The sequence below is a fragment of the Callospermophilus lateralis genome, chromosome 1 (genome assembly GCF_048772815.1).
Source record: "Callospermophilus lateralis isolate mCalLat2 chromosome 1, mCalLat2.hap1, whole genome shotgun sequence".
Lineage (NCBI taxonomy): Eukaryota > Metazoa > Chordata > Mammalia > Rodentia > Sciuridae > Callospermophilus > Callospermophilus lateralis.
This window is the reverse complement of record NC_135305.1, coordinates 218,198,139-218,211,975: the sequence shown is the minus strand read 5'-3', so window position 1 is coordinate 218,211,975 and position 13,837 is coordinate 218,198,139. Positions and strand designations below refer to the sequence as shown.

At 38.2% G+C, this 13,837-nt stretch overlaps 1 pseudogene; it reads left to right on the top strand.

The window, feature by feature from the left end:
* The first annotated feature begins 4,095 nt into the window (after positions 1–4,095).
* Positions 4,096–8,198, top strand: LOC143401107 (olfactory receptor 7E178-like; annotated as a pseudogene).
* Positions 8,199–13,837: the final 5,639 nt, after the last annotated feature.

Here is a 13,837-nt window from a genome sequence, read left to right as displayed (position 1 = left end):
AGGAAGAAATACTAAGGCTCAAGCTTCTTAGATAATTGTACAATTCCTATTCAAGGTTAGTCCTGAGACAAGTATTATCAAATTCTTTTGCTTTAATATAGCTAGAGGGTATTGACAGAAAGAATAGGTAATATTCAGAGAGCCTGTTCTATGTGCCAGGATGTTGTTAAACATTGGTTTCCAACTCTAGTGTAAGAAAGGACCCCTGAACGTCACATGCAGATATGTTGATTAAATTGTTGTTGATCTGATGTCACATTATATGTATATACTAAAATATCCACAAGTGGATATGTAATAAATGAGACACAACCACTAGATATGCAATTGGAAAGGGAAAATATAATTTCTTATGAGAACCAAGATAGATATTTATTTTCTTATGTTTAAAATTTTAAAATTCCCCAGAAGTATTTACCTTATTTCCTGTACTGTCCTTTTATGAATTGTTTTCTACAATCACAGCGAGAACTGACATAACAAAGCAGCACTTTCATCAAGTGGCTTAAGTAAGAGAACTGCAATCCACACATAAGGAATGACCAGATATCCACAAAGTGAAAATAAGATGGTTGGAAATAAGAGAAAGCTTTAGGGCTTCCCATGGTGCTCAAATGTTAAACTTTGAACTGATGGGCTGAGATCAAAAACCCTGAAGCAGTTTTTAACAGGTCAGAGGGAGAAAAAGCACAAAGTGTTGTTTTGTATACCAGATATTTTCCTGATATTGTATGAATAGAAAAAAAGCTTGTATAAAATTAAGCTATTCAAAAGTATTTCCTATCATTTGTAATTTTAATATCATCTACTTTTGCCACATTAGTAGTCAGTGTTACTATTGATCATGTGCATTTAATTCAATCATATTTATTGACACTAGAATTGTGCCAAGGCCAGGATATTTGTTTCATATTACATAATTTTTGAACATCAAGCTTAAACTCACAGATGAGGGAAATGAGAAAAATCTATGAATGATGAAACCCTTTCAAGATAACTGGCTCATAACCTGCTTTCTGTCTGTGGCTCATCACCCTCAATTTAGTTGTCAGAGAATGGAGCCCCAATGGTGTCTTAAATAGAATGTGTCAAAAGAGTATTTTTGGTATTTAGACCAAAATGAGGTAAATTGTCCTGGTTCTTAATTAACTTTTATTAAGATTGCGTTTTCTTAATAGAAAGGTCATTACTTATTCTCTGTTTTCCTTTAAATCATAAGCTATATTTTATTATCTTCTTGAACTTCTCTCTTCTGCTCCTGGGCTTCTAACTTTGCTCAGTTCAATGTCTTCAAATAGGGAATGGAAAGAGGGGTGAATGATGGAGAGAGCTATAGTGAAAGAATGTGCAAGACTGGGTGTTTCACTACTGAGAAATATGTTGAGGGTACGTGGATCTCTAGTGTGAGCAGCTTTATGGTGCATACTTGAATTCAAATGCACACAGTATCAGGGAGGCCTGATGATATATTCTTTTTCTCTGATGATATATTCTCTTTCTCTTGTGCTGTATATGTGTAATAAGAATTGTAATTCATTTTGCTGCCATTTATTTTTTAAAATCAATAGAAAATAAAATAAAATTAATAATAATAAAATAGATATTGTGTCCACCCAAAACCAAAAAAATAAATATTCAAAAAAATTGAAAACTTGAAATCACTGTTCTATATTAAATAATTTCATCTATAGTAGGTTAACAATACAATTAACCAAGGCAATAAAACTATGTTACAAATATGACTGTTACAACATAAAAAAAAAAAAAAGAATCCATCTGGTCCTTGGCTTTCCTTGGTTGATAGGCTCTTAATGACATTTTCTATTTCATTACATGAACTTGATCTCTTTAAATCATGTATGACTTCCTCTATCAGTTTGGGTAGATCACTTGTCTAGAAATATTGTAATGTCTTTGATATTTTCTAATTTCTTAGAATATAAATTTTCAAAATACTTTCTAATTATTTTCTGTATTTCAGACATGTCCGATTTGATGTTTTCTTCTTCATCTTGCATTTTAGTAATTTGAGTTTTCTCTCTCTTTCTGTTTCTTAGAATGACCAGGGGTTTGTCTATTTTATTTATTTTTTTCAAAGAACCAACTTTTTTGTCAGTTTTTTCGATTGTCTTGATTTCATTGATTTCAGCTCTGATTTTAATTATTTCCAGTCTTCTACTGCTGTTGGTGTTGATTTCTTCTTCTTCTTTTTTTCCTAAGGCTTTGAGATGTAGTTTTAGTCATTTATTTGTTGACTTTTTATTCTTTTAATGAGTGCACTCAATGCAATAAACTTTCCTCTCACTACTGCCTTCTCTGTCCCAGAGGTTGTGATAAAATTGTGTCAGTGTTCTCATTTACTTGTAATAATTTTATTTAATCCTTGATTTCTTGTACTATCCATTCATCATTCAATAGTTTATTATTTAGTCTCCATTTGTTACAGTAGCTTATATTTTTTTTATTTTATCATTGATTTCTAATTTCATTCCATGTTGTCTGATAGAATGTAGTGTATTATCTCTCTCTCTCTCTCTCTCTCTCTCTCTCTCTCTCTGTGTGTGTGTGTGTGTGTGTGTGTGTGTGTGTGTGTATTTACTAAGAGTTGCTTTGTGGCACAAGATACGGTCTATTTTAGAGAAAGAGTCATGCTTCTTAGAAGAAAGCATATACATTTGTTGATGAATTATATATGTCAAGTCTGAATTATTGATTGTATTATTTAATTCTATAGTTTCCTTATTTAGTTTTTGTTTGGAAGATCTGTCCAGTAATGTGAGAGTTGTGTTAAATTCACCCAGTATTGCTGTGCTCTAGTCTATTTGACTCTTGAAATTGAGAAGGGTTTGTTTGATGTACATAGATGTTCCATTGTTTGGGGCACAACTATTTATAATTGTATGTCCTGCTTATATATACTTCCCTTAAGAAGTATGAAATATCCTTCTTTGTTTCTTCTGATACCTTTGGTTTGAACTCTACTTTATCTGAGATGAAAATGGAAACCCCTGCTTGTATATGCAATCCATATGAGTGATAAGTTTTCCCCCATCCTTTCACCTTCAGCCTGCAGATGTCTTTGCCCATGAACATATTGTTGGGTCTTGCTTCTTAATCCAATCTGCCAATCTATGTCTTTTGATTGATGAGTTTAGGCCTTTGACATCCAAGGTTATTATTGCGTTATGTTTTGTATTCCCTGTCATTTTGATTTCTTTCTGGTTTTTAATTTGACTTAGTTTCTCCTTTGGTTGAATGTCCCTTTAGTGTAGATCCTCCCTTTGCTGGTTTTCACTGACTGAACAGGTCTTGTTTGTGTCTGGTCACTGAAACACAAGCCCTAATCTTCTCCTTAACAGCATCTACAAACTTCAGTTACTCAAGAACAATGGCAGACATGTCCATGAGCCTAGGAAAAGTAAAGTAGGAACAGAGGGGAGTGAGAGGAGACCCTAGAGCTTATTCTGAGACACACTTTAGAGTTTCTCATCATTCCAATGCTGCAGAGTCCTTTGACAATTGTCCTGAGCAGGAGACCACTATTTTTTTAAATGATTGAATGCTTCATTTAAAAAAATAATGACTAAATAAATGTGACTAAAGCATATGCTCATTAGGTTCAAATAGCAATGTTTCATTATTTATATTTATATTGCATATTTATATTGAGAATAGACATTAAAAGCTAATTATCTTTAAAACACAGAAGTGAGTGCAGTAAATTCAGTACACAAAGTCCCTCCCAATTATAGCTTACTGGTTCCATATCTTAAGTGGACCTTCATTTTCTTTTCTTCATCTTCCTGCATTAATGTTGAGAAGTCCCCGGAGATTGCATTGCATGGACCAATTAGTTCAATAATGAGCTCTGTGCATTGAACTACCAAGATCCTATATTAGTCCACAGTCAGCCTGTGCCTGCAGCCCTTCAGTGCATGGTTCTTGTCCAGTGAGCTGCATGGCTGTGTGTCTTTCTGTGGTTCTGCATCAGGAAGCTCCCAGCTGACAGCATATTCATGGGAATGCTGGAAACAGAGTCTGAGCTTGTGTTGGGCACCAGGTATGGGTGGGTCTTGGCATGTGGACTTCTTTGTCATGAGCCAGCAGAGAAGCAGTATAACCTAGTAGGGCAGATGGAGCCTTGGGACCCTGGAAGAAAGATGGAAAGTATTGCTCCTCTATCAGAAGGACAAACATCACAGTTTGAGTATCCATATGGGAATCTTCAGGATGTCAATTTTCATGCATCTTGTTTGAAAAGTTTATGTTTTTATTTTTTCCAGGGTATCAGATATCTTATTTAAAATGTGCTCTCCATTCACACTGGTTCTGTTTCCTATAGGGTACAAAATGTGTCCTCAGAAGTGTTCACTAGCCTGGTGCAGTGGTGTGTGCATGTAATACTGGAGGGGTGGGAGGCTGAGGCAGAGGTTTGCAAGTTCAAGGCCAGCCTCAGCAACTTAGCAAGGCCCTAATCAACTTAGGGAGGTCCTGTCTCAAAAAATGAAAAGAGCTAAGGCTAAGGTCCTGTGGCTATGCACCCCTGAGTTCAATTTCTGGTATCAAAAAAGAAAAAAAAACAGAAAGAATGAAAAGAAAAAAAGATTTCCTAAGCACCATGAAAAGACTCTGGTGGTGATAAGGATGAGGAGGACGATGCCAGAAACCAGAGCACCATGGACTGAGGCTCAGGGCTTCCCAGGCTCAACGGGTGAGCAATGTGTTCTCTATCATCAGTTTCATTTCTTGTACATTGTCCCACTCTGAAAATGCATGCCCCATATATCATTAATTTACAATAAAAAAGAACTTTATAATTATGCAACTTGCTCTTGTTTGTTAGGTAGGAAAGACAGCACCATGGTAGCACTGGGCTGTCTGACCATGGACACTGGGCATCACAGGAGAATCCTGGCAGGCTGTCTCATCAATAAGCCAAGAGCCATTCCTCTTCCCTGTCACTGCAGAAAGAGAGCTTGCCCATGGTGCAGTTCCTTGTTGGATTCCTGGTGATCAAGGGCAGAGCAGGGCGGGTGCCTGCTGTATGCACTATGGAAGAACAACTGCAGATCACAGGAGAGGTCACAGTAGGGGAGGCTGATGATCATTCAGCAGAGATCACGCTATTGGACCCCTTCCAGGACCTGCTTGGACCTCACCACATGCCCCTCCATGCTTGAAAACAGCCCTCTAATCTTAAAACAAACTTAACATTATGTCTTTATATCATTTTATTTTGTTCTTACATCACTTGAATGTATACCTTATATTTAAAACCTTAGGACATAGGTAGAGAACTTTATGTTGGGTGGAAGAAAACAAAAACACACAGTGGATGGCTATTAGTGTCTTTCAGTACCACTTATTGTGTCTGTGAAGTAGAAAGTCACTAGTGTCTGGATTCATCATTGATAGCTAAGTTGTTTTTTTTTTTTTTTTTATACAACTGCATTGACTAAGGATGAAATAGATACATCATGCTCTTACAGGAATAATGAGGAAATTTTGGACAGAGGCATGGATAGAGGTTTATTCATGAAGGCAGGTACACATGAAAGGGAGAATGTGGGCTGTCTTGAGGCTGAGATGAAGCCCTATTTTGGCCTGGGTGTCGAATGTTTATAGAAGGGCTGTATCAGATTCTGGACAGGAGGTGGAGCCAGGGTGGAGCTGCACAATTCTGTACCACTTTTTTATGCACTTGTTCATTTCCCCCATATCACAGGGGCATGAGCCAAGGGTATGGACCAAAGGCATGTTGTTCAAGACTTATAATTGTGCTTTCTACATCTCAAAGGCTTGTGGATGTTTCATTTAAGATTCAGTATTTCCCCTCTCTTTATCCTAAATCCCGAGCTCACTAAGAACACAAGTTTCTCAGGTAATTGTTCAAATCTCTCTATACAGTGTTAGTCCTGAGACAAGTATTGTCAAATACATATATTTTAACATAGGTAGTGGGTGTTATTGAAATATGAGAAGGTAATATTCATGGAGCTTTTCCAAAGTGCCAGGATGTTGTCAAACAGTGGTTTCCAACTCTGGTGTAAGAAAAAATCCACCCAGGATTTCACATGCAGATATCCTGATTCAACTGGTGTTGGTCTGATTTCACAGTATGTGGATAATCTAAAATATCCAAAGATGAATATAACATTAACTGAGACAAAACCACTAGTTAGGTCATTGGAAAGATTTCTAAAACCCAAGGTAGGTAATTATTACCCCAAATTTAGACAAATTAAATCACAGCAAGAAGAGACTAATAATGACCCCAAGTTACACTCACATAGCGTAAGTTAGAGAATTACAATCTGAATATCAGGAACCAGAGAGTCCACAAAGTGGAAATAATGTGGTTATAAATAAAAGCTGAGCTTTGTGCCTTTTTTTGGTGATGGAATCTTAAACTGCAAACTTGACGGACTGAGATCACAAAACCATAGACCAGTTTTAACATGTCAGCTGGAGGACAGAATAAAGGAAAGAAAAACAGTGAAGAGCTCTTCTATATGCCAGCTAGTCTGCTGATATTGTATGGGTTCATACAAATAAACCAGTATAAAATCAAACTATTCAAAATGTTTTTTATCATTTATGTTTTTAATTTCATCTCTTTCAGCCTAATTTGTGATCAGGGTTACTATTGATTTTGTGCATTTAGCTCAATAATATTTATTGAAATTTGAAATGTTCCAAAGAAAAGGAAATTTATATTATATTACATGCCATTAAAGAGCAAGCTTTAATCTGCAGAGGAGGGCAATGAGAAAATAAAAAATGATGAGTCACATTGAAGATAAATGGCTCAAGACCATGCTTTCTGACTGAGACTCATTACCCTCAACTTGTTAGAATAAAACAAAGTAAATTTAGCTGGTTCTTAATAAACTTCCATGAACATTATTTTTTCTTTATAAAAAACATTACTTTTCCTTAATTTCCTCTCAAATGCTAGGCTATAATTTCCTGCAATCATGAACTTCTTCTTTCTGCTCCTGGGCTTTTAATATTTATCAATTAAATGTCTGAAATAGAGTGTGGAGAGAGGGGTGAATGATGTAGATAGCAACATTGAAAGAGTGGGCAAGTCTGGGTGTCACAGGACTGAGTCCTGTGTTGAGGGCATGTAGATCTCTAGTGTGAGCAGCTTTCTAGTGAATACCTGAATTCAAATGCACACAGAGTGAGCGGAGCTTGCTGATAATTTTCTTTTTCTTTTTCTTTTTTTCTTACACTCTTTGCTTTTCAAAAGGTGTCCCAGCAACACAAAAGCACAAAATTTAACTCAAATATCAGAATTCTATCTAATGGAACTCTCAGAGGATCCAGACCTGCAGCCCATCCTCTTTGGACTGTTCCTGTCCATGTACCTGGTCACAGTGCTTGGGAACCTGCTCATCATTCTGGTTGTCATCTCTGACCCCCACCTCCACACCCCCATGTACTTCTTCCTCTCCAACCTGTCCTTGGCTGACATTGGTTTAATCTCCACCACGGTCCCCAAGATGCTGGTGAACATCCTAACTCACAGCAGAGCCATCTCCTATGTGGGTTGCCTGACACAGATGTCTATTTTTACCGTTTTTGGATGTATGGATTATATGCTTCTGAGTGTGATGGCCTATGATCGGTTTGTAGCCATCTGTCACCCCCTGCGCTATTTGGTCATGATGAATCCTCGTCTCTGTGGCTTCTTAATTTTGGTGTCCTCTCTATTAAGCCTTTTAGAATCACTGTTACACAATTCGATGATCTTAAAAATTACAATCTTCAAGAGTGTGGAAATTTCCAGTTTCTTCTGTGACCCTTCTGAACTTCTGAATCTCCCCTGTTCCGACACCTTTTCTAATAACATTGTCAAATATATTCTGGGAGCCTTCTATGGCCTTTTCCCCATCTCAGGGATCTTTTTCTCTTACTATAAAATCGTTTCCTCCATTCTGAGGATCCCATCCTCAGGTGGGAAGTACAAAGCCTTCTCCACCTGTGGCTCTCACCTGGCAGTTGTTGGCTTATTTATAGGGACAGGCCTTGGAGTGTACCTTGGGTCAGCTGCATCACATTCTCCAAGGAAGGGTGCAGTGGCCTCTGTGATGTACACTGTGGTCACCCCCATGCTGAACCCCTTCATCTACAGCCTGAGGAACAGGGACATTAAAGGTGCCCTGAGGAGGCTGCCCAGCAGGATGCCCTAAATCTCAGCCCCTGTGGTTTCCAGTTGTGATGTGTGTTGGAAAATGCATTATAACCAATTATCAAGATCGTTTAATCTGCCTCTTGAGGAACATTGAGGAGTTTAATACCGCACATGATGTAAGTGCAATGCCTGGAGCCAGTGATGGAAAGGAATGTTTGGAGTTCTTCATGTTTGGAACAGAGGATCACTTTGAAATAATGAAAGATTTTTGAGATGGTGATGATGAATATTTAAAAAAATCTATGTGATTAATGATGTTTATCATAATACTTGAGAATGGTTAAAAGGAAAAAAATAACTTTAATTTACTGCAACAGTAGAAATATAAAGCTATTTTTTTTAAAGAAATGAAAAATTTGTAGCAGAGAAGAGCCTCTTCCTTAGTAGAGATAAACTGATAAACATTGCTACATGTTCATTTCCTGCTCCTCTTCTCCATCATTAATATTAGGAAGCTCTTAAGAGTTTCTGATATGCTTCAGCTACTTGGTAAGCTAGGAGCCGTATGCACTGAGCCACCAAAGTCACACAGTAGTCAACAACTAGCCAGTGCCTCCAGCTCCTCAGCTTGAGGACCCCAGTGAAGTGGGCACCATTATGCATCTCTTCCTGCTGTGGATATCAGCATCAGGAAGCACCTGAACCTGTGTTGATACCAGGAGGCTGATGTCAGGGCCACTGGGCACCAGGGAAGTGGCGGCTTTGTACCTGCCCTCCTTAGTTCTAAGTCAGCAGAGCCCCATTGTGAATCAGTAGCTGCTGTGGAAGGGAAGGGTGGAGGAAGGGCATTGCATAGCATTATTTCTTCACCATCAGGAGAAGCCTTCACTTTGTCTACCCAGATGGGAGAATGAAGTGCAGATTGTCAGGGATGGTACTATGAGTTCATATGCTTTGTTGTGGTGAGCACAACATAAAGCTCATGGAAAGTCCTCTTTAACTGCCACCTGACTCTTCCTGCCACACACTGTCATCCACAAGGGGAGAAAAGGCATCCCTTTAAACTGTGTCCTCAACACTCCATACGGTCTGTGAAGGTGATGATGAGGATGTGAATGAAGAAGAGGATGATTTTTTTAATGGGGATTTTGAATGCCAGGTGCTAAGCTTTGTACTATTTGCAGATTGTTTGAATTCACATGCAAAGTCTTCCCACGGCATAAGTATCACCCAATTTTATTTTAGAGAACAGAAATGAGCACAGGTGTCCATGTAACTTGTTCTAGGTATTCAGATTGAATAACTTCAGCCATATTTGAAACGCTGTGTGGATTTGAGGCACACGGCATTTGGGCAAGCCATTGCTGACAGGTTGTCCCCTCCACAAAACAATCATGTATTTCAATTTCCTTCACCCCAGGATGGAACCAATTTTCTTGTGCACTTCCTTTGGGATTTCTGGTAGATTCCAGAACAAAGCCGTCAGGGGCATCAGTTGCATCATTTCTGCAAGAATGGTGAGACAAGACAAAGGTCCATTGGGCACAAGTAATCCAGAGCATCCCCCTGTGTCCCCAACTCCAGGACACACCTGCAACTGCCACATCTGCCTGTATATTTATAATTAACCTTCGCCATCAAATAGGAGAAAAGTAGGTCTGGATTTCATTACTACTCAGGGACTTTAAAGGGTTAAGAATGTACCAGAGATGTTTCTCTAACTAAGGCCACTTTATTCTGTTGAAAACTTACTGATTGTTGGAAAAAACTGAAAAAGATGAGTGCATCAGACCCAGAGATTAGCAATTTAACTTTGGCTGCTATTGGCTGGACTCATCCTTACTTGAACAAAATGCAGGTGCTAGTGTCTATGATACTCAGCAATGTCCTCCAAGATGATATCTAGTTGATACAATGTAATTGAGCCCAGATTAAACAGAAATTGTTTCTTCCTGTGTGATTGATATCTAATGAATTAATATCATATGGGCAAAAGAAAATTATTTATTATAAATATGGAAATGGCAATCTGTGTTATTCAAATGAATTATCCTTTGATCTGTTACTATTTTCATATTTCTCTAATGGTACAGCCTCTTATTCCCCTTTCATGTATATATGCTGTATGTTGGGTGAAAAATGATCTCTCTCTCATTTCTGATTTCTCAGAGCCTCTACCATGTTAGGCACAGAGAGATAAAAATTAAAAATATGTTTTGAAACATTGAATTGAACTTTAATTCATTCACAGGTTCTGTCCATGCTCAAGCAGGGTCTCAGCACAGTGATGTTTTCCTGTCTGTACCTTGAATCTACTAAAAAAAATGTCCCTAAGAGCAGGAGATGATACTGAGCAGCTCTTGTCTGTGTCTATGGCATGGACACAGAAGTCCCATACTTCCTCTCAACAGCATCTGCTGTAACAGGAGGAGGGGAATGTGGGGGTGGGAAGGATGGAGGAATGAGATGGTCATTATTACCCTATGAACATGTATGATTGCATGAGTTGTGTGATTCTGTATCATGTACAGCCAGAGAAATGAGAAGTTGTGTTCCATTTGTGTACATTGAATTACTCAACATCAATGGCAGAGACGTTCATAAACCTAGGAAACGTGAAGCAGGAACAGAGGGAAGAGAGATGAGACCCTTAGACTTGTTCTGAGACACACTTCAGATTTTAACATTATTCCAATGTTGCAGTAGATCCACTGTGTTTTTTTGTTTGTTTGTTTGTTTGTTTAAGAACTGAATGTGTAATTAAAAAAAAAACCTAATGACCAAATAAATGTCACTCAAGTGTATACTTATTATGGTACACTAGTAATTTTTATTATTTAAAATTTATCCTAATAAAAATGGAACTTAAAAAAAAAACAGAGAAGTGGTTCCATTCCAAGTTTTCTAAGAAATCTCCATACTGCTTTCCAGAGTGGTGGCACCATTTGCAGTCCCATCAGCAATGTATGAATGAGCCTTTTCCCCCTATGTCTTCTATTTGTAGATTGTTTGAATTCACATGCAAAGTCTTCCCATGGCATACGTATCACAAAATTTTATTTTAAGAACAGAAATGAGAAAGTTCATGTAACTTGGGCTAGGTATTCAGATTGAATAACTGAAGCCATATTTGAAATGCTGTGTGGATTTGAGGCACATGGATCTTGATAATTGCCATTCTGACCAGAGTGAGATGAAATCTTAGAGTACTTTTGATTTGCATTTCTCTAATTTCTAAAAATGTTGAACATTTTTTCATATATTTGTTGATCAATTGTATATCTTCCTCTGTGAAGTGTATGTTCAATTTCTCAGTCCATTTATTGATTGGGTTATTTGTTTTTTGGTGTTAAGTTATTGATGTGGAACCACCATTTGACCCAGCTGTCCCAAGCCTTGGTCTATACCCAAAGGACCTGAAGTCAGCATACTACAGAGACACAGCTACATCAATGTTTAAGGTAGCTCAATTCACCATAACTAAACTATGGAACCAACGTAGATGCCCTTCAATAGATGAATGAATAAAGAAAACGTGGTATATACACAATGAATTATTATTCAGCCTAACAGGGAGCTGGAGTATATCACATGAAGTGAAATAAGCCAATCTCAAAAAAAAAAAAAAAAAAAAAAAAAAACAAAGTCCAAATGCTTTCTCTGATATGCAGAAGCTAATTCATAGTGGGTGGTGGGTAGGGGAGAATGGAGGAAGGGAGTGTGAGGATGGAAAAAATGGCGGAATGAGATGCACATTATTACCCTATGTACATGTATGATTGCAAGAGTTGTGTGATTCTGCATCATGTACAGCCAGAGAAATAAGAAGTTGTGCTCTGTTTGTGCACAATTAATTAATTGAAAATGCATTCTGCTTTCATGTATAACCAGTTAGAACAAATTTAAAATAAAGAAAAAAATAGAAGTGTTTAAAAAACATAAAATGAAAGAAGTAATTGATTATGCAAGGTTCTTCCTAATTACAGCTATGGTCCAAATCTTAAGTTTAATCTTTATTTTCTCTTCTTCATCTTTCTGCATTAATGTTGGGAAGTCCTTAGAGATGGGCATTGCATGGACCAATTAGTCTAATTGTGAGCTCTGTGGATTGAGCTTCCAAGGTCCTATATTAATCCACATTCAGTCTGTTCCTGCAGCCCTTTCACTGATAGTTCTTGTCCAGTGAGCTGTGTGGCTGTGTCCCCTGCTGTGGTTCAGCATCAGGAAGCTCCCAGCTGACAGCATATTCCTGGGAATGCTGGGCACAGAGTCTGAGCGTTTGTTGGGCACCAGGTATCGGTGGGTCTTGGCATGTGCAGTCCTTATCATTACCCAGCAGAGAAGCAGCATAACCTTGTAAGGGAACTGGGAGCCTTGGAATTGCAAGTGTTGCTTCCTTATCAGAAGTACAAACATCAAAGTAGGAGTTCCCAGATGGGAGGATTTCAGGAGATCAAGTTTGATGTATGGAATTTGTGAATTTTTTAAAATACTTTTGCTGGGCTATCATATATCTTATCTAAAATGTGCTCTCTACTCATGCTGTTTTTATTTCCTGTAAAAAATTCGTCCTTCAACTATGTTTCCTAAGCTCTAGAACAGAACTGTGGTGGTCTTGATAAGGATGATGAGGGGATGACAGAAGACAGAGCCTCATGAACAGACACGCAGTGCTTCCCAGGATCAGGGGCTGAGGAACAGATTTTGTGTTATCTTTCTCACTTCTTGTGTGTCCTGCTCTGATAATGCATGCCTCATTTATTATTATTTTACAGTAAAAAATAAGAAGAACTTTATAATTATGCAACTTCTTCTTGTTTCCTAGGTGTCAGCAGCCTGGTTGCATTGGGCTGTCTGACCATGGACACAGGGCATCACAGGAGAATCCTGGCAGTCTTTCCCATTTGCAAGATGGGACAGCCTGTCCTGAAGAAAGAAAGCCTTGCCCATGGTGCACTTCCTGTAGGATTCTTGGGGAATCACAGGAGAGAGCAGTGGGGGCACTTGGTGCATACACTATGGAGGAACAGCCACAAGTCACAGGAGAGGTCACAGTAGGGGAGGCTCATGATCATTCAGCATAGATCATGCTCCTGGCCTCCCTCCATAGCCTCCTTGAGCTCACTACATGATCTTCCATGAAACCTAACATTAGGTTTCCTCTGAGATTGAGAGGGCATGAAGACAGCCCTCTTAATCTCAGAGGAAAACTAATGTTAGGTCTTGATTTCAATCCCAGTAAAAAAAACTGGAAAGTGTTACAAAATGTACCTGAGATTTACCAGTGGTTAAGATCTATGGACTAAGACTGAAAACTGTTAAGTGGGAAAGTAAAAAAAAAATCTTTGATTGATCCATTTTAGAGTCTGTCAGTCCCAATCTCTATGTCTGTACGGTAGTCCCTAGTTTCATGGAGGTCTAGAGTCAGCCTTGCCATCTGAGTTGATTTCCCACTGATGCAACTGCAATGAGTAAAGATAAATAGATACTTGGTGCTATTCTCTGTATAATATGAGATGTGTGAATAAAATCTGGGCAAAAATATCCTAGAGATTATTGTCACTGTTAGCATGACTAGGTTGATCTTCATGCCACTCATGCAACTAATGTATTCAGTGGTCTGAAGTGACTTTCCTATTTCTGGATGGGACACTTTATTTTTGCCCTTACAGATACATGTGCTGTGCATTTTAGAAC